The following is a 13702-nucleotide window of genomic DNA, read 5'->3' as shown; positions in this document are numbered from 1 at the left end:
GCAAGAAGATCTCTACTAAAGAAGTATGGTGGAAATGAAGAGGCATTTCTCATTTATTTGCAGTCTGGCTCTGTTCCCACTTTTCTACTAAACTTAACATTCTTTGCTGATTCAAGGTGCATGGCAGTCTCGGTATCACAGGCTTTAAGAAATTACTTCCCTCCCTGGATTATTTATCAGTTTTTGGTTTCCTTGTAGATCCTCCTACCCTGGCTGCTCCTCCTCTTTTTGTCTTTTACCCAGATATTCCTCAAAGCTCATTCCCAAACTCTTATCCTCTAGATATCACATTATAGTGGTCTTGAGGAAAATAGAGTGGAAAAAGAATATGGAAAGGAGATCATTTTGAAAGCGGTTGTAAAAGTCTGCAAGAAGAGCTTCATGATTGTCATTAAAGTGGATCTTGAAGTATAATTATAATTTCGACAGATAGAAAATGGGGGAAATGTGCTAATAAAATGGAGGTAATGTTTCAATTCAAAGAATCACTGTTTAACTTGACTATGGGCAGAAATAAAGCAAAACATATATGAGATCTAGACCTGAATTTTTAGAAACTTATTGGTCATTTAAAATTTGAAATCATGATATCACCAGAAAAAAAGTTTGCCAAGAATCCATAGGGGAAATTTAATCAGTCAAATTCCAGAAGTTAATGTCATCTTGGATTCATTGTTAATAAAGGCAATGAAAACTAATAACCAAAGCAGCATTTTGTTTATTTATTTTTAACGATTTTATTTATTTATTGCTAGCACAAGCAGGGGGAGCAGCAGAGGGAGAAGCAGGCTCTCCACTGAGCAGGGACACTCCCCGCCCATGTAGGGCTCCATCCCAGGACTCTGGAATCATGACCAGAGCTGAAAGCAGAGGCTTAACAGACAGCCACCCAGGTGCTCCTCAGCAGCAGCATTTTTATTGAAATTCTGAGAATCCACAAGATTCTTATGCCAAGAGACAAAAAGACTCATATTTTGGAAGAACCCTTTCCCCAAGGCCATTGGGAAGGCTTCATCTTATTAAGATTTTTATGGTGTGTCAATAAGTGGCGTGAGATGCAATTGATTTCTTTTTCTCTTTTGGAGTATCTTCATTCTTCCTAATCAAGAATTAAGTCAAGTAAAATCTGTTTTTCTCTTTGAATTTTTTATTTTAGGATTTATGCTTCTTTCCAATTCTTTCTTTTTACTGATTTCACATTTTATAAAACACACACATACAGATTGTAGTTAGGCCAGAGATAGGTAAATATATATAGATATTTAATTGAACTGCATGATCTACATTTGGAATTTTGTGGGAGTGCATATATTTGAATTTTTTCTATCACTTTAATTCTTACAAGTTAAAATTAAAAAATTGAATATCTGGTTATTCATTCAAGTATTTACTAAGAACCTACAATATGTTAAATAATATTATCTGTTTAATATTAATAAGTAACCCCCTTGTCTTTTAAATTTGCTGCCATTGTAAGACTCATGCAAAAACTGGAAGTCTGAATCTCTTTTTTCTTGTTTTGACTATGATATACCGTACTTCAAAGAGTGAAGTACTAGAAACTTAAGTCTTCAAATTCCAGACCCTGACATCTGTTTTTAGCCCTAAATGAGACTAAAGAGCTCTAATACATCTCCTTTCTTCCTGTAGCCAGTTCTGGTTTGGTGATGCTCTTGATAATGCTTTCCCCATCCATGACTTCTTAGGAACTACAATCGAATCCTTATAATTATAACCTTAGAATATCTAATAACGCTTTAATAACATTAGACTCATACCCTAGTTCGTCATTCTGGAAAATGCATAGTTTAAAAATATTCTTACATCACTCTGTAATTAAATGCTAGTAATAATACTCAACTGACTATTAAAATAAAAATCTATTCATCTCAGAATTTTAGATATTCTACAAAGTAGCTCATTTTTCCTAATTAATCTGCCTTTATTTCAGTAGTTGGGATTATAGGCATTAGGATCAGAGAATGACCTTAAACAGCAGTCTATCACTTACTAGGTCTGAGTTCAAGTTACTTAACCTCAAAATGCCCTATTCTTCCTCTATATGAAATGAGGCCAAGAACACCTACCACACAGGTGGATGCAAAGATAAATCTATGTATGTTTCAAAATCCCAATCACTAGAGAAGCAGTCAAAAAGAATAGTTGTAATCAGCCATATCCAGTCCTGCTAGATTTCTTCACATGTGTGATCTGCTTTTTGTCCTCTAAACATACCAATTCAACCCAATTGATTCTTCACTCAGAAGAGGTTGATCCCTCCTGCAATGCTACCCTACTTTCCGTACATCCAATTTTCAGCCATCCTTCAATAACGTCAAGACTTATTTTCTCGAATAAAATCCTTTTCTGACCTCTCTCTTTTGAACCCCAAACCACAATTTTCTACTTATCAAACATAGTTTTTTCTATTATTCAAATATTTTATACGTATATATAATTTTTTAAAGTTAATTAATATTTATTCTGGAGCAATATTTTCCAATCAAATTCTATTAGTGGATCATGAAATCAACAGAGAGAATTGTGACATGTGTTAAGCAACCAAGTAAAAATAAAAGGAAAAATGGGTTCCAAAATATCAAACTGTAATACATCTAGTAACTGTGAATACTGTTTGATCAAACTAAAGTTGCATTTGCAAATGTGTATGTGTAAATGTCTGCAAACAGGTAGGGTGGACAATTGCTTTTCTATCTTAATAAGGGTCCATGGAATTGCAATGACTGAATCATTCTGGTTTAAGCCACAGAGATGCATAGTTAAAGGAACCAAAGTTCCATGAGCAAATAACCTGAGAGATTCTCAACCAAATAGAAAATAGAATATTCTGATTATATTAAAAATTGAAAATAAACCTATTAATTTGGGAAATACAGGCCAGAATGTCTATATATCATAACATCTCAAAATAATTGAGAGTAAAATGGGTTTCAATAAAAGGGGTAGGAAATAAAATGGAAAAAAAAAGAAGTCTAGCTATAAGACAAATTATAAATAAGAATTTATAGTATTTTATCAGTAATGTCATTAGATTAATGGTAATTTGTTATGATACAATAATCTGGCTACCTCTTTTAGTGAGGGCCATTTTACCCTCATGCCTGGATTTTTTTTAATAATAAATATATTTTTTATTGGTGTTCAATTTACCAACATACAGAATAACACCCAGTGCTCATCCCGTCAAGTGCCCCCCTCAGTGCCCATTCAACCCCACCCCCCGCCCTCCTCCCCTTCCACCACCCCTAGTTCGTTTCCCAGAGTTAGGAGTCTTTATGTTCTGTCTCCCTTTCTGATGTTTCCCAGACATTTCTTCTCCCTTCCATTATATTCCCTTTCACTATTATTTATATTCCCCAAATAAATGAGACCATATAATGTTTGTCCTTCTCCGATTGACTCATTTCACTCAGCATAATACCCTCCAGTTCCATCCACGTTGAAGCAAATGGTGGGTATTTGTCGTTTCTAATGGCTGAGGAATATTCCATTGTATACATAAACCACATCTTCTTTATCCATTCATCTGTCGATGGACACCGTGGCTCCTCCCACAGTTTGGCTATCGTGGCCATTGCTGCTAGAAACATCGGGGTGCAGGTGTCTCGGCGTTTCATTGCATCTGTATCTTTGGGGTAAATCCCCAACAGTGCAATTGCTGGGTCGTAGGGCGGGTCTATTTTTAACTCTTTGAGGAACCTCCACACAGTTTTCCAGAGTGGCTGCACCAGTTCACATTCCCACCAACAGTGTAAGAGGGTTCCCCCTTCTCCACATCCTCTCCAGCATTTGTTGTTTCCTGCCTTGTTAATGTTCCCCATTCTCACTGGTGTGAGGTGGGATCTCATTGTGGTTTTGATTTGTATTTCCCTGATGGCAAGTGATGCAGAGCATTTTCTCATGTGTGTGTTGGCCATGTCTATGTCTTCCTCTGTGAGATTTCTCTTCATGTCTTTTGTCCATTTCATGATTGGATTGTTTGTTTCTTTGCTGTTGAGTTTAATAAGTTCTTTATAGACCTTGGAAACTAGCCCTTTATCTGATACGTCATTTGCAAATATCTTCTCCCATTCTGTAGGTTGTCTTTTAGTTCTGTTGACTGTATCCTTTGCTGTGCAAAAGCTTCTTATCTTGATGAAGTCCCAATAGTTCATTTTTGCTTTTGTTTCTTTTGCCTTCGTGGATGTATCTTGCAAGAAGTTACTGTGGCCGAGTTTAAAAAGGGTGTTGCCTGTGTTCTTCTCTAGGATTTTGATGGAATCTTGTCTCACATTTAGATCTTTCATCCAATTTTGGGTTTATCTTTGTGTATGGTGCAAGAGAGTGGTCTAGTTTCATTCTTCTGCATGTGTTTGTCCAATTTTCCCAGCACCATCTATTGAAGAGACTGTCTTTCTTCCAGTGGATAGTCTTTCTTCCTTTATCGAATATTAGTTGATCATAAAGTTGAGGGTCCACTTCTGGATTCTCTATTCTGTTCCATTGATCTATGTGTCTGTTTTTGTGCCAGTACCACACTGTCTTGATGACCACAGCTTTGTAGTACAACCTGAAATCTGGCATTGTGATGCCCCCAGATATGGTTTTCTTTTTTAAAATTCCCCTGGCTCTTCGGGGTCTTTTCTGATTCCACACAAATCTTAAAATAATTTGTTCCAAATCTCTGAAGAAAGTCCATGGTATTTTGATAGGGATTGCATTAAACGTGTAAATTGCCCTGGGGAACATTGACATTTTCTCAATATTAATTCTTCCAATCCATGAGCGTAGAATATTTTTCCATCTCTTTGTGTCTTCCTCAATTTCTTTCAGAAGTGTTCTAAAGTTTTTAAAGTAGAGATCCTTTCCCTCTTTGGTTAGGTTTATTCCTAGGTATCTTATGCTTTTGGGTGCAATTGTAAATGGGATTGACTCCTTAATTTCTCTTTCTTCAGTCTCATTGTTAGTGTATAGAAATGCCACTGATTTCTGGGCATTGATTGTGTATCCTGCCACGCTACCAAATTGCTGTATGAGTTCTAGCAATCTTGGGGTGGAGGCTTTTGGGTTTTCTACGTAGAGTATCATGTCATCGGTGAAGAGGGAGAGTTTGACTTCTTTGCCGATTTGAATGCCTTTAATGTCTTTTTGTTGTCTGATTGCTGAGGCTCAGACTTCCAGTACTATGTTGAATAGCAGTGGTGAGAGTGGACATTCCTGTCTTGTTCCTGATCTTAGGGGAAAGGCTCCCAGTGCTTCCCCATTGAGAATGATATTTGCTGTGGGCTTTTCATAGATGGCTTTTAGGATGTTGAGGAATGTTCCCTCTATCCCTACACTCTGAAGAGTTTTGATCAGGAATGGATGCTGTATTTTGTCAAATGCTTTCTCTGCATCTAATGAGAGGATCATATGGTTCTTGGTTTTTCTCTTGCTGATATGATGAATCACATTGATTGTTTTACGAGTGTTGAACCAGCCTTGTGTCCCGGGGATAAATCCTACTGGAAATGGTGAATAATTTTATTAATGTACTGTTGGATTTTATTGGCTAGTATCTTGTTGAGAATTTTTGCATCCATGTTCATCAGGGATATTGGTCTATAATTCTCTCTTTTGGTGGGGTCTTTGGTTTTGGAATTATAGTGATGCTGGCCTCATAGAACGAATTTGGAAGTACTCCATCTCTTTCTATCTTTCCAAACAGCTTTAGTAGAATAGGTATGGTTTCTTCTTTAAATGTTTGATAGAATTCCCCTGGGAAGCCATCTGGCCCTGGACTTTTGTGTCTTGGGAGGTTTTTGATGACTGCTTCAATTTCCTCCCTGGTTATCGGCCTTTTCAGGTTTTCTATTTATTCCTGTTCCAGTTTGGGTAGTTTGTGGCTTTCCAGGAATGCGTCCATTTCTTCTAAATTGCCTAATTTATTGGCGTATAGCTGTTCATAATGTGTTTATAAAATCGTTTGCATTTCCTTGGTGTTGGTAGTGATCTCTCCTTTCTCATTCATAATTTTATTAATTTGAGTCTTCTCTCTCTTCTTTTTAATAAGGCTGGTTAATAGTTTATCTATCTTACTAATTCTTTCAAAGAACCAACTCCTAGTTTTGTTGATCTGTTCCACAGTTCTTCTGGTCTCTATTTAATTGAGTTCTGCTCGAATCTTTATTAACTCTCTTCTTCTGCTGGGTGTAGGATCTATTTGCTGTTTTTTCTCTAGCTCCTTTAGGTATAAGGTCAGCTTTTGTATTTGAGTTCTTTTCAGTTTTTGGATGGATGCTTGTATTGCGACATATTTCCCCCTTAGGACTGATTTTGCTGCATCCCCAAAATTTTGAACGGTTGTATCTTCATTCTCATTAGTTTCCATGAATCTTTTTAATTCTTCCTTAATTTCCTGGTTGACCCTTTCATCTTTTAGCCGGAAGGTCTTTAACCTCCACGTGGTTGAGGTCCTTCCAAACTTCTTGTTGTGATTTAGTTCTAATTTCAAGGCATTATGGTCTGAGAATATGCAGGTGACGATCCCAATCTTTTGGTATCAGTTCAGATCCGACTTGTGACCCTTATGTGGTCTATTCTGGAGAAAGTTCCATGTGCACTTGAGAAGAATGTGTATTCATTTGAGTTTGGATGTAAAGTTCTGTAGATATCTGTGTCCAGTGTATCATTTAAAGCTCTCGTTTCTTTGGAGATGTTGTGCTTAGAAGACCTATCGAGTGTAGAAAGCGCTAGATTGAAGTCACCAAGTATAAGTGTATTATTATCTAAGTATTTCTTCACTTTGGTTATTAATTGGTTTAAATATTTGGCAGCTCCCACATTCGGGGCATATATATTGAGGATTGTTAAGTCCTCTTGTTGGATAGATCCTTTAAGTATGAGATAGTGTCCCTCTTCATCTCTCACTACAGTGTTCGGGGTAAATTTTAGTTTATCTGATATAAGGATGGCTACCCCTGCTTTCTTTTGAGGACCATTCGAATGGTAAATGGTTCTCCAACCTTTTATTTTCAGGCTGTAGGTGTCCTTCTGTCTAAAATGAGTCTCTTGTAGACAGCAAATAGATGGGTCCTGCTTTTTATCCAGTCTGAAACCCTGCGCCTATTGATGGGGTCACTAAGCCTGTTCACATTCAGAGTTACTATCGACAGATATGAGTTTAGTGGCATCATGATATCTATTCAGTCCTTGTTTTTGTGGATTGTTTCACTGAACTTCTTCTTAAAGGGGAATTTTAAGAGTCCCCCTTAAATTTTCTTGCAGAGCTGGTTTGGAGGTCACATATTCTTTCAGTTGCTGCTTGTCTTGGAAGCTCTTTATCTCTCCTTCCATTTTGAATGAGAGCCTTGCTGGAAAAAGTATTCTTGGCTGCATGTTTTTCTCTTTTAGGACCCTGAATATATCCTGCCAGCCCTTTCTGGCCTGCCAGGTCTCTGTGGAGAGGTCTGCTGTTACCCTAATACTCCTCCCCATAAAAGTCAGGGATTTCTTGTCTCTTGCTGCTTTAAGGATCTTCTCTTTATCTTTGGAATTTGCAAGCATCACTATTAAGTGTCGAGGTGTTGAACAGTTTTTATTGATTTTAGGGGGGGGGGGAATCTCTCTATTTCCTGGACCTGAATACCTGTTTCCCTTCCCAGATTAGGAAAGTTTTCAGCTATGATTTGTTCAAATACATATTCTGGCCCTCTGTCCCTTTCGGCGCCCTCGGGAACCCCAATTAAACGTAGATTTTTCTTCCTCAGGGTCATTTATTTCCCTTAATGTATCCTCATGGTCTTTTAATTGTTTGTCTCTTTTTTCCTCAGTTTACCTCTTTGCCAGTAACTTGTGTTCTATGTCACTCACTTGTTCTTACACCTTGTTAACCCTCCTCGTTAGGACTTCTAGTTTGGATTGCATCTCATTCAATTGATTTTTAATTTCTGCCTGATTAGATCTAAATTCTGCAGTAATGAAGTCTCTTGAGTCCTTTATGCTTTTTTCTAGAGCTACTAGTAGCTGTATAATAGTGCTTCTGAATTGGCTTTGTGACATTGAATTGTAATCCAGATTTTGTAAGTGTGTGGGAGAGAGGACTGTTTCTGATTCTTTCTTTTGAGGTGAAGTTTTCCTTCTAGTCATTTTGCTCAGTGCAGAGTGGCCAAAAACAAGTTGTATTGGGAAAATGAGAAAAAGGGAGAAGAGAAAGAAGGAAAGAAAAGAGAAGAAGAAAAAAAGAAAAAAGAGAAGAGAAAGAAAAAAGGCTGGGGGAAGCAAACAGAAATCACATAATAATAATAAGAAAAACCACGGGGGAGTATCCTCTGCTTCTGTGTACTTTAAGTCCCTTGACTTCCCCTGGAACTTGTCCGTCTAGCTGGTCTTCTGGGGGAGGGGCCTGCTGTGCTGATTCTCAGGTGTGAGCACTTGGGGGAGCTGCTCTGCCCCTGCCTGGTGCAGGGCTCAGTGGGGGTTGTTCACCCCGTGAGGCCGCAGGAGGAACAACCGCAGTGGCGGGGCCAGCTCTGCAGCCCTGGAGTCAGCCCCCGCAGTAGCTCCGGAGCTCTCCGTCTGCAGGGCCTGGAGGCTCCGGGCGGGGCCACTGATCTGCTCAGCTGGGGCAGGAGCGTCCTCGCTGTCCTGGGCCCTCCCGGCCTCTGCCTGTCCCGGGGGAGGCCGGATCCTGGGCTGTGTCCCGGCGCCCTGTGCTCCGAGCCTGCGCTGGTGGATTCGCGCTCCCGCCCCGCAGCCCCCTCCGCGGAGCCGCCCCCGAGCCCCCCGAGCTGCTCCGGGTCCCCCGTGCGCGCTGCAGCCCTTAGGGAGCTCGGCGCACTCTCCCGGGGCGCAGGTGTCTGTTAGTGTCCCCGGAGCCCGAGGGCATCCCCGCCCTCCCGGGTCCTGCTCCACCTCCCCGCGAGCCCCTTTCCCCCGGGAAGGTCGGTGCAGCTCCTGCTCCTCCGGGACGGGGCTCTCCTGTCCTGGGGACACTCGCCCCGGCCTCAGCCAGGCTCCTCGCGGGGCCCCTCCCCCTTGGAGGCCTTTTGTGTCTTTATTTCTTTTTCCCCGTCTTCCTACCTTGATGGAAGCGCGAACTCTTCTCACTGCAGCGTTCCATCTGTTCTCTCTTTAAATCTCAGGCCGAATTCGTAGGTTTTCAGGATGATTTGAAGGTTATCTCGGTAATTTGGTGGGGACAGGGGACTTGGGGACCGTACACTTTCGCCGTCTTGCCCCTCCCCCCTCATGCCTGGATTATTGACCACATTTTAAAGTGTGTATTATGTTTAAAATATTACTTTACATCCTTTATTACCTCTAAATAATAGCTTTCTATATCTAAAAAATTTGAGGTTGTCTTATAGATATAGGACTTACATGATTTTAATTTTATTTTCTGTTAAAGGTTAACATAAAAAAATCAATGAAATTAGGCTAAATAGAATACTCAAAAATAGAAATCAACAATAATGTTTACCATTTGGTATTCAGGATGAATCATGAATCATTCCCCTTGGCCTATTTAACTTCATCTTATCTCAGGACCTGTACCAATTTCAATTTCTTGTTTTTGCTTTCCTTTGTGCATTTTCTTTATAGAAACAATCTTATCCCTTTTCTTCTTTTAAGATCTTACTTAGGTGTCTGCTCTTCCAGAAAGTCTTCTTTGTCCACTAACATCTAAGGTGTGTTATCTGTGATCCTCTTCCATCACACTGATCATATAAGGAAAATTTCTTATGTATTTTTATATGCCTAAACACAAAATATTTGATTATTGGCTTGATTAAATTTAAGTTTTACCAGCGTTATAATTAATAGCAAATATTTATTTAATGGAGATCAGTGTATTCGACACTAGATGTCGCTCTTACTCACCATAATACTCAGCTAAACCCACAAACCTCATGTGTAATTTTGAAATAAAAAATCTCAGAAAACCAAGAATTACCTTAAATTATTCTGGAAGGGCAAAACCTGACCTGGCTTGAACTTATTTTATGACAAAATTGGACTTGATCTGACAAGAGACTGTAGTCTGATTTTTCCCCTTATCAATGTTTGGGTATCAATGTTTGGGTATGATTACAGAATGCTACCCAAACTCCTTGGGGATGGTTATGTAATATTTGTAATATTTGAAATATGCTTCACATCACATGTCTCAAACACAACAGGTTATGATTTTGGAAAACACCTGGCCTAATAATTTTTTAAGACTTATATTTTCCTCTACTTTATTGAGAAATAATTGACAAATATAATTGTATACATTTAAAATGTACATGTTGATTTTATATACAAGTACATTGTGGAAGGACTACCATGTTCAAGATAATTAGCACATCCATGACCTCACATAGGTACCTCTGTGTGTCTGCAGTGAGACCACTTAATATTTATTTCAGTAAGGGCACCTGGGTGACTCGGTTAAGTGTCGCCTTTTGATCAGGTCATGATCCTAGAGTCCTGGAATCAAGTCTTGTGTTGGGCTTCCTGCTCTTTGGGGAGTCTGCTTCTTCCTCTGCCCCTCCTTCCACTCATTCTTTCCCTCTTGCTCTCTCAAATAAATAAAATCTTTTTTTTTTTTAAGATTTACTCTCAGTAAATTTCTGTATTATTAACTATCTTCATCATGTTATGCTGCACACTAGATCCTCAAAACATATTCATCTTTTTTTTTAAGATTTACTTATTTTAGAGAGAAAGAGAACGCATGTGCACAAAGGTGGGGTGGGGCTGAGGGAGAGGGAGAGGGAGAGGGAAAATCTCAAGCCGACTCTGCACTGAGCACAGAGCCCCATGGAGCTCAATCCCACTACCCCAAGATCACGACTTGAGGAGAAACCAAGAATCAGAGGCTCAACTGCCTGGGCCACCTCAGACCTTATTCGTCTTATAATTGAAAATTGGCATACTTTGACTTTTATTTTCCTATTTCCTCCTCCCCCCAATCCCTGGCAACTACCATTCAATTCTCTGTTTCTATGAAAACAACTTTTTTTTTTTTTTAGATGCCACATATATGTGATGCCATACAGTATTTGCATTTCTCTGTCTTGTTCCAATTATCTGGATAAATGATTCTTGTACTGGAAGAATGCATTAAATTATGCTCTGTAGAGCTCTGATAGCTCCAATACCTTCCATCTTTGCATAGGGCAGCTGCATCTAACTCTGGTGCCAAAAACTTTACTCTTTTAACATTCACAATATATGGCAAGGAAAAATTAAACTTTGAGAACATATGTACCTTTTGCTAAACTTTAACTGGTTACAAAATGTGGTCTATATACAAAGAGATTTAAGTTTTTCTTCTTAAATCTTGATTTTGTAATTAGGTACTAGTATGATATTTCTATTTAAAGTCTTCTGTTGTTCATCTCTCTCATGACATATTAAAATAATATGTAAATGAGCTGGTCCCACATATTATGCATTTTTATAATTGTAGCAATATCCTTGGTAGCTCTTATCAGTATCCTGGTTTAAAATATTTCAGCTAAATAGGACATAAAGATAGAATTTTTTTAAATTTTATTTAAAAATATATATTGTTTATTTATTCATGAGAGAGACAGAGATAGAGGCAGAGACACAAGCAGAGGCAGAAGCAGGCTCCTTGCAGGGGGCCGATGTGGGACTCCATCCCGATCCCAGGTGTCCGGGATCACGCCCTGGGCTAAAGGCAGAAGCTCAACCGCTGAGCCACCCAGGCGGTCCCAAGACAGAATTTTTTGAAGGTAATTCTGTCACTACTCCTTTCTTCTTTCCTCCCAAATTATATGAACTTATTTCAAAATGTATCTCATAAAATCCATGACTACTGACATTAACCTTTAAAATTTAAAATTTCCTCCCTGATAGGACGTTCACCAGATCTAAATTCCCTTGTTTCTTGACACCGGGCCTTGCTTTTTTTAATGTATTTTCACTGCTCTCAAATCTACTGCCTCATTTCTTGCCTTATTTTTTTTTAAAGATTTTATTTATTCATGAAAGACACAGAGAGAGAGAGATTTATTAAACCTCTCTGTGTATTTCTTGGTCTCCAAAATAGGCACAAAACCAACATGCTCCTCATAAATGACTTAACATATCTAAAGTACTTAGAATTATGCCATAGTAAGTGCTATGAATGTATTAACTACAGCTTACTATAATTTGAGACATAGTGTAATATTTATAAACATGAGTTTTAAAACTGAATGGTCTGTCTTGAAATCCTGGCTATATTACTTACTAGCCACATGTCTTTTGGTACATCACCTATGCTTTCTCTGCTATAATATCTTCATCCATTAAAGGGGAGTAATTTGTAGTTTATTAGAATTAAATAATGTTTGTAATTAATCTATTATGATGCCTAGCACATTATGCACATTTTGTAAATATTACTTTTATGGCTAATGCATTGAAATTACAAGGGTGTCAAATATGTCTCCTAAAATTCTGTTTAGGCCTACTAGATATATATTGATCTTATTTCATGGAACAAGTAAGACAGGGTAAGACTGGGAAAATGGAAACTTAAATTCTTACAGGTTAAATGTAAGATGTCCATGAGATATCTCAGTAGAGATTTCAATTAGGAATTGGATATGAGTCTCAGAAAAGTGGACTTAACTGAGTTAAAATTTTCAGAGCCATCACTGTAGAGATGACTCTTAAAACCTTAAAAAGAGATTAAATCACCCAATGAGAGGATGAGGTCAGGGAAGTTTAGGGTACCTGTTGTAAGCCTTTAGGAAATCCTGAACTTTGAGGTAAAATCAAGAAGCTAGAGCTGGCAAATGAAACAGAAATAATGAGATCAGTAAGCAAGCAAACAAGAACTCAGAAGAATATGGAACTGGAGGATCTGTGAGAGACTAAAGTGTTCAGGAAAAAGAGATTGGCCATTTGTTAAAAGCTACTATGTAGACAATTGAAATGAGGACAAAAAAAATGTTCACTTTTCTTCATTTAAAGGTTGATCCAACTTGGAGATTATAAAAATAAATGAAAAACTTTTAAAAAAAACCTACGGTTGATCCACCTTGGAGGTTATAAAAACTTTTTAATTAAAAAATAAAACAAGTCTGGTCCAGCTTGACACCAGGTTTCAGGTACAGTAATAAGGATGGGTATCAGTATGAAATAGACTGAAAAATGAAGGAAGTAGACAAAATCAGTCTAGACAACTTTTTGGTTAGACTTGCTGGGAAAGAAAGAGAAATTGAGGCAGTTGCTTAATTTGCAACTGGATAGGAATTTGCAGCCAAGTAAGGGCTCTTTGAGAAATGATTGTACTAGAAACTGATGACATTTATGAACTGTATTCATAGTTAAATATTTTAAACTAGAAATAAAAAATTGAGAAAAGCAGAGGAGACAGGATACAAAGGGTGTGTGGAGGAGTTTGACATTGATGGGGGGCACTTTCATTATTTTAATAGGAATGCAGATGAGTTCAGACTTCTATTTTGTAGATTTGGAGATGAGAAATATATATTTTAAAATATTTTATTTATTTATTCATGGGATACACGGAGAGAGAGGCAGAGGGAGAAACAGGCTCCATGCAGGGAGCCGGACGTGGGACTGGATCCTGGGTCTTCAGGGTCACACCCCGGGTTGCAGGCAGTCGCTGCACCACCGCTGCTGCCCCTGGAGATCAGAATAAAATGAAATCCAAATCTGTCAGTTTGTATCTTTTAGGTATTTTATCAGGTGGGGT

The 13702-nt window shown here is 38.4% G+C and overlaps 1 long non-coding RNA gene across 1 annotated transcript in view; it reads right to left on the bottom strand.

Moving 5' to 3' along the window:
• Positions 1-13472: 13472 nt before the first annotated feature.
• Positions 13473-13702, bottom strand: part of LOC144301574 (uncharacterized) — a 78176-nt gene continuing 77946 nt past the window's right edge. Inside the window, exon 3 of the long non-coding RNA XR_013368340.1 lies at positions 13473-13632. This is a non-coding gene — a long non-coding RNA (uncharacterized LOC144301574). The remainder of the gene's footprint in view (positions 13633-13702) is intronic.

Source organism: Canis aureus, chromosome 30 (genome assembly GCF_053574225.1).
Source record: "Canis aureus isolate CA01 chromosome 30, VMU_Caureus_v.1.0, whole genome shotgun sequence".
Classification (NCBI taxonomy): Eukaryota; Metazoa; Chordata; class Mammalia; order Carnivora; family Canidae; genus Canis; species Canis aureus.
Note: the sequence above shows the minus strand (reverse complement) of the source record. Positions and strands in the feature narration are given on the sequence as shown.